The sequence below is a fragment of the Arachis ipaensis genome, chromosome B09 (genome assembly GCF_000816755.2).
Source record: "Arachis ipaensis cultivar K30076 chromosome B09, Araip1.1, whole genome shotgun sequence".
NCBI classification, from domain to species: Eukaryota; Viridiplantae; Streptophyta; class Magnoliopsida; order Fabales; family Fabaceae; genus Arachis; species Arachis ipaensis.
The window spans coordinates 104428152-104436448 of NC_029793.2; positions in this window are offsets into that span (position 1 = coordinate 104428152).

The window sequence follows — 8297 nt, forward strand, 5'->3', positions numbered from 1 at the left end:
GTTTGCGCCAACGTTAGCCCCTAACTTTGTGGCTAACGTTGGCATGAGAAAAACACTCCCTGGGCACCAAAAGTTTGCGCCAACGTTAGCCCCTAACTTTGTGGCTAACGTTGGCATGAGAAAAACACTCCCTGGGCACCAAAAGTTTGTGCCAACGTGCATGAGAAAAACACTCCCTGGGCACCAAAAGTTTGCGCCAACGTTAGCCCCTAACTTTTTGGCTAACGTTGGCGCCATGAATAAGCAAGGGGAGGCCAACGTTGGAGCAAAAGTTAGACCCCTAACTTTTGCCCCAACGTGGATAGCAGCAAAGCATGGAGGCTGATAGTAAAAGTTAGAGTAAAAGTTAGCCTCAAACTTTTACTCAAACTTTTGCAAAACTTCAACTCGGTTCAATTGGTTCACTTTGGTTCCTCTCCAAACTCCAAGAGCAATCAACCAAGGCCTCTCTCAACCCAATTCCACCAAGAGCAAAGGCCCAACTCAAGGCTTGAAGATCATTTGAAGAAAGTGTATAAATATGATAGAATTCAAGTTTTTCGGAGAGCTTCCCTTTTAGTTTTTCAGAATAGCTTTCTTTTGAATTTTGCTGAGAGCTCACTTTTATTTTTCTTAGCATTGTTGTTTAATTGAAGAGAATTTGGGAGGAGAATTGATCTCTCTTCTTCCTTGTTCTTGCCCAGCACTCTTTACTTTTCTTGTCTTGGATTTTGGGTGGAGAATTGAAGAAATTCTGTTTCAATCTCACTTTGAGATCTTGCTTTATTTTTTGCTCAATTGAATTTCAGTTTCGGTTAATTGCTTTTCATCTACTTTCTTTGCAATTTACAAATTCTTGTGCAATTGTTCTTGTTGGATCTAGGAAGGCATTGAGATCTAGACTTGGTTTTCTAGTCTCTTGGGTCCTGAGATCCGGATTTCCCATTTCCCATTCCCTGTTTACTGTTTTCATGCTTATTTACATTTCTGATTTAAGATCCGGTTTGATTCAAGACATCCTTTACTTCTCTGTTTGTTGCAATTTACTTTTCCTTGTTTAATTTCTGCAAATCCAACTCCCAATTCCCTTTACAATTCAAGCCATTTACATTTCTTGCACTTTAAGATTCTGCAATTTACATTTCCTACGTTCTAAGTTTCTGCCATTTAATTTCTTATTCTTTAAGATTCAGCACTTTAATTCCTGTTCTTTTTAATTTCATGCCAATTATCCATTCCCTTTACTTTCTATGCAATTTAAATTCTGCAAATCACAAATCTCTCAACCAAATCTTGATTCTCTTGACTAAATCAACCACTAAACTAAAATTGTTCAATCCTTCAATCCCTGTGGGATCGACCTCACTCCCATGAGTTATTATTACTTGATGCGACCCGGTGCACTTGCCGGTTAAGTTTGGGTGTTTTGGAGAAATTCGTTTTTCTGCGAAAATATCCCATCAGTGGCATGACCTGGGAAGCTCTCGTCCATCGAGTTCAGACAGTATGTAGTAGCCCTTTCCAAGTACTTCTACAACTCGGTAGGGTCCTTTCCAGTTTGCTGCCAGCTTTCCCTCTCCTGGTCGAGTTGTTCCGATATCATTTCGGATTAGGATGAGATCATTTTCTATGAAACTTCTCGGCACTACTTTTTGATTATATCTGGAAGCCATTCGGCGTTTTAGAGCTTCTTCCCTGATCCGAGCTCTTTCTTAGATTTCGGGTAACAAGTCGAGCTCTTCTCTCTGAAGTTGGAAGTTTGCTTCCTCATTGTAGTGAACTATTCTGGGCGACCCTTCCTCAATCTCTATTGGAATCATCGCCTCTGTTCCGTATGCTAATCGGAAGGGGGATTCCTTCGTGGTGGAATGTGGCATTGTTTGATATGCCCACACGACCTGTGGGAGCTCTTCTGCCCAGGCTCCCTTTGCATCTTGTAATCTCCGTTTTAATCCGGCCAATATGACTTTGTTAGCAGCTTCGGCCTGCCCATTGGCTTGTGGATGTTCGACGGAGGTGTACTGGTGCTTTATATTCAAGTCGGCTACTAGTTTTCTGAAGCCTGCATCTGTGAATTGGGTGCCATTGTCTGTGGTTATTGAATATGGAACCCCGAATCTTGTGACAATGTTTCGATATAAGAATTTTCGGCTTCTTTGAGCGGTGGCATTGGCTAGGGGCTCTGCCTCGATCCACTTTGTAAAGTAATATACTCCCACTATGAGAAATTTAACTTGTCCTGATCCCTGTGGGAAGGGGCCAAGAAGATCGAGTCCCCATTTTGCAAACGGCCAAGGCGAAGTCACGCTGATGAGCTCTTCTGGCGGGGCGATGTGAAAGTTGGCATGTTTTTGACATGGTGGACATGTCTTTACAAATTCTGTGGCTTCTTTCTGTAGAGTTGGCCAATAAAATCCCGCCCGGAGTACTTTTTTGGCGAGAGCTCGTGCTTCGAGATGATTGCCACAAATGCCGCCGTGTATTTCTTCTAGCACTTCCCTTGTGTTGGAGGTCGGCATGCATTTTAGTAAAGGTATTGAGATTCCTCTTTTATACAGGATGTTGTTTATGATGGTGTAGTACTGTGCCTCCCTTTTTAACTTCTTTGCCTCCTTTTCTTCTACGGGGAGTGTTCCTTCTTTGAAGTAGTTGATTATGGGGGTCATCCATCCTTGGTCCTGACTTGTTATGGCCAGGACTTTTTCCTCTTCCGAGATTGACGAGTTTTGCAACATTTCCTGGATGAGGCTTCTATTGTTGCCCCCTGGTTTGGTGCTGGCTAGTTTTGAGAGTACATCAGCTCGGGTATTTTGTTCGCGGGGTATGTGGCAGATCTTATATTCCCCAATTTGTCCGAGTAGTTCCTTGGTTTTATCCAAATATTTTTTCAAGGTGGGGTCTTTGGCTTGGTAGCTCCCTGTTATTTGTGATGTGACCACTTGTGAATCGCTGTAAATGTTGAGTTTTTAAGCTCCGACCTCTTTAGCCAGCTTCAAACCAGCTAATAATGCTTCATATTCCGCTTGGTTATTGGAGGCTGGGAACCCGAACTTGAGGGAGAGCTCAACTTGGGTTCCTTGGTTGCTTTCTATTATCACGCCTACGCCGCTTCCAGTTTTATTTGAGGAACCGTCCACGTAGAGATTCCATTCTGTGGGATTTTCCAGGGTATCTGTGAATTCTACGATGAAGTCGGCCAGATACTGTGATTTGATGGCCGTCCGAGCTTCATATTGGAGGTCGAATTCTGACAACTCAACTGCCCATTGTAGAATTCTGCCTGCTAAATCTGTTTTCTGCAATATTCCTTTTATGGGCTGGTTAGTTCTAACCTTAATGGTGTGAGCCTGAAAGTACGGGCGGAGTCGTCGAGATGTTAGGATGAGAGTATAGGCAAATTTTTCTATTTTCTGGTAGTTCAGCTCGGATCCCTGTAGTGCTTTGCTAATGAAGTAGACGGGTTGTTGCCCATTTTCGTCTTCTCTGACTAGTGCTGAGGCTATCACCCGGCTTCCTACTGCGAGATATAATATGAGTGGTTCTCCTTCTCGTGGTCGAGATAGGATAGGTGGCCGTCCTAAGGACTCCTTGAAGTCTTGGAAAGCTTGCTCACATTCTGTCATCCATTCGAACTGTTTTCCCTTTCTTAAAGTAGCATAGAAGGGGAGAGATCTTATCGTAGCTCCTGCTAAGAATTGGGATAGGGCGGCCAATCTCCCGTTGAGTTGTTGTACTTCTTTGACACAGGTTGGGCTCTTCATGTTGAGTATAGCTTGACATTTGTCTGGATTTGCTTCAATTCCCCTTTGTGTGAGCATGAAACCCAAGAATTTGCCTGCTTCGACTGTGAAGGTGCATTTTGCGGGGTTGAGTCGCATGTTATGCTTCCTTATAGTGTCAAACACTTGAGCCAGGTCGGACAATAATGTATCTTCGCTTTGTGTTTTTATCAACATGTCATCAACATAGACTTCCATGTTTTTTCCGATGTGATCTGAGAAGACTTTATTCATTAGCCTTTGATAAGTAGCTCCCGCGTTCTTGAGACCGAAAGGCATCACGATGTAGCAGTAGTTCGCCTTTGGTGTTAAGAACGAGGTCTTTTCTTGATCTGGTGGATGCATGGGGATTTGGTTGTATCCCGAATAGGCGTCCATAAACGAGAGGTATCTATATCTGGAGGAAGCATCTACCAGAGCGTCAATACTTGGGAGTGGGTATGGATCTTTTGGGCAGGCTTTGTTGAGATCGGTATAATTGGTACACATGCGCCACTTCCCGTTTGATTTTTTCACCAAGACGACGTTGGCTAGCCATAGTGGGTACTTGACTTCTCTTATGAATCTTGCCTCCAGTAACGTTTGTACTTGTTCTTTCACAGCTTGGGATCGTTCTGGTCCAAGTTTTCTTCGCTTCTGCTGCACCGGCTGAGATCCTGGATAGACCGCCAACTTGTGGCACATTAGCTTAGGGTCTATGCGTGGCATGTCTGTGGCTTTCCATGCGAAGAGGTCGACATTATCTCGTAAGAATTGTATCAGTAATTCCTTTGAATCTCTTCTTAGGACCGTGCCGATATTAGTCGTTTTGTCCGAGGTGTCTCTAATCTGAACCTTCTCTACCTCACCTTCTGGGTGCGAACGGAGTTCTTCTCGACGCTGAGCTCCGCCAAGCTCAATTGTATGAAACTCTTCTCCTCTGCCTTTGAGGTTTAAGCTCTCATTATAACAGCGACGTGCCATCTTTTGATCTGCTTTTATCGTGGCTATCCCCTCTGCAGTTGGGAATTTCATGCATAGATGCGGAGTCGAGACTATTGCGCCGAGTTGATTGAGTGTTGTCCGACCTATGAGAGCATTGTAGGCCGAACTTACGTCGACCACAATGTAGTCTATTTTGAGGGTCCTAGATTGGTTCCCTTTTCCAAAAGTAGTGTGTAGCGATACGTATCCCAGCGGTTGTATCGGAGTGTCTCCTAGTCCAAACAGATTGTTCGGGTATGCTCTAAGTTCCTTTTCGTCTAAACCGAGCTTGTCGAAGGCTGTTTTGAATAATATGTCGGCAGAACTCCCTTGGTCTACTAGTGTGCGGTGTAGATTGGCGTTTGCCAGTATAATAGTGATGACCATGGGATCGTCGTGTCCCGAGATGATGCCGGATGCGAGAGGCTCTCCCGATCTCCTTGCTTGATCCCTAGTAAGCTGGGTGTGTGCTTGGCCTTATCTTTCTGGATGGAGAATCTGGCCAGGAACTTTTTGGCCAGGTCGTCGAAATTTGAGATGGACTTCAGAGGTAAGTTGTCGAACCATCTGATCGCCATTTTCGTGAGAGTTGTTGGAAAAGCTTTGCAGCGAACGGCATCTGAGGCATCGGTAAGGTACATTCTGCTTCTAAAATTGCTGAGATGATGGTTGGGATCTGTAGTGCCATCATACAAAACCATATCCGGGAGCTTGAAATCCTTTGGGATTTTGGTCTTCATGATTTCCCTAGTGAATGGATCCTGTTCTTTGCGTGAATTTTCCTCAGGAGTGATCCGAGGAGCTTTTGATTTGAGGTCGGCCTCCAATTGCTGTAGTTTTTCTTCTAGTTCTCGACGTCGCCGTACCTCTCTTTGTAGATCCTTTCTGATCTCCCGTTGTTGTTGGGTTTCTTTCTCGAGTTGCTTTAAGCGATCTTGAAGTGCTTCCATGGCTCCCGGATTCGGTGAGTTTTTGTCACCGTTGGATTCCGAAGTATCCTTTAGTGTAGTGTCTGCGTTCTTGTGCGGTGTTCTGTTCTTCAGATCCGAGTCGTGGTCGTTGTCATGGCCGTCCGCCATGGTTTTGGGATGACTTTCAGGTTCCCCGGCAACGGCGCCAATGTTCCGAGGGTTACCTGAAACTGGAGGTCGATCTCGGATGAGATCTTCTGTACTGGTCGGAGATGACATGTCCGGCTGGCTGGTGGCGGCCGGAGCTGTTGTGTCCGACTTATTGGACTTGCTGCACCGCTGATCCTTGGCCACCAGAAGGTGGGGGGTACCTGCGAGAGACTCCGATGCTTAAGTTAGCATGGATATTAAGCAGGTTTTATGTCGAATCAGAGTATATGTTATACCTGGGTGCTCCAGTGTATTTATAGTAGTGTGGGCTGACCTTTCTGATAAGATAAGTTAGTTATCTTATCTTATCTTATCTTTATCTTGAGTGAAGTCAGCTTATCTTTAAGGGAACCGCCTTTATCTCTGTAGGCTTGAACTGCTTTTGGATTTGGGTCGTGTTCCTCCATTTGGGCCCTTTACTGGGCTCTCCTGTCGATTTGGCCGATCTCTTTAAGAAGAGGTCGGATAGTCGGACCTGAAGAGGTTAGTCGTTTTGCCACCAATCATCCCGGGTCGGACAGTTCGACCCAGGGTATGAACAATATTGTTCTTCAGAATTTTTAAGAATGAATTCTAGAGTTTCATGAAGCATGTTGAAGCCTGACTGGCTGTAAAGCCATGTCTAAATTCATTTAGACTGGGGCTTCCAACCTAACAGTATCAAGAGCAAGCTAGTTGTTGCTAATCCACCTGCTGCTGTTCCAGATCCAAAAGATTTACATGCTAAAGCTTGACTGGCTATTAAGCCATGTCTAACCCTCAGATTGGAGCTTTAGAATAAGAGTGCAAGATTCCTGGAATTCATATTAAAAATTTTGGAATCCTTATTTTTCTTTTTCACACTAATTTTCGAAAAATATAAAATAAAAATACAAAAAAATCATAAAATCAAAAAAATCAAAAAAATATTTTGTGTTTCTTGTTTGAGTCTTGAGTCAGATTTTAAGTTTGGTGTCAATTGCATGTTCATCTTGCACTATTAAAAAAAAAATCATGCATTCATAGTGTTCTTCATGATCTTCAAGTTGTTCTTGATAAACCTTCTTGATTGATCTTCATATTATATTGTTTTGTGTTGTATGGTGTTTTTCATATGCATTCTTGAATTCTTAGTGTCTAAGCATTAAAGATTTCTAAGTTTGGTGTCTTGCATGTTTTCTTTGCATAAAAATTTTTTTTCAAAAATAAGTTCTTGGTGTTCATCTTGATCTTTAAAGTGTTCTTGGTGTTTATCTTGACATTCATAGCATTCTTGCATGCATTCATTGTTTTGATCCAAAATTTTCATGCATTGAGTCTTTTTCATGTTTTTCTCTTTCATCATTAAAAATTCAAAAATAAAAAAAAATATCTTTCCCTCTTTTCTCTCATAAAATTTGAAAATTTGAGTTGATTTTTTTCAAAAAAATTTAAAATCTAGTTGTTTCTTATGAGTCAAATCAAATTTTCAATTTAAAAATCTTATCTTTTTCAAATCTTTTTCAAAAATCATATCTTTTCCATTTTTTTTATTTTATTTTATTTTCGAAAATTTCAAAAATCTTTTTCAAAATATTTTCAAATTAGTTTTCTTAATTTTATATTATATTTTCGAAAATCACATCATCAATTAATGTTTTGATTCAAAAATTTCAAGTTTGTTACTTACTTGTTAAGAAAGATTTAAACTTTAAGTTCTAGAATCATATCTTGTGATTTCTTGTGAATCAAGTCATTAATTGTGATTTTAAAAATCAAATCTTTTTCAAAAACTAATTTCAATCATATCTTTTCAAAAATATCTTCTTATCTTATCTTTTTCAAAAATTTGATTTTAAAATATCTTTTCTAACTTCTTATCTTCTTATCTTTTCAAAAATTGATTTTCAAAATTTGTTTTAACTAACTAACTAACTTTTTGTTTGTTTCTTATCTTTTTCAAAACTACCTAACTAACCCTCTCTCTCTAATTTTCGAAAATATCTCCCTCTTTTTCAAAAATTCTTTTTAATTAACTAATTGTTTCAAAATTTAATTTTAATTTATTTCATCTTTTAATTTTCGAAAATCACTAACCATTTTTCAAAAATAATTTTTGAAAATTCTCTTTCTCTCTCATCTCCTTCTATTTATTTATTCATCTACTAACACTTCTCTTCATCTCACATCTTTGCTCTCCTCACCCTTGTGTTTCTTTCCTTACATTACATTCTTTTCTTCTTCTTTTCTTCTACTCACACAGGGACCTCTATACTGTGCCAAAAAGGATCCCTATTATTATTTTTCTATTCCCTCTTTTTCATATGAGCAGAAGCAAGGACAATAATATTCTTGTTGAAGCAGATCCAGAACCTGAAAGGACTCTGAAGAGGAAACTAAGAGAAGCTAAATTACAACAATCCAGCAAGCACCTTTCAGAAATTTTCGAACAAGAAGAGGAGATGGCAGCCGAAAATAATAATAATAATGCAAGGAG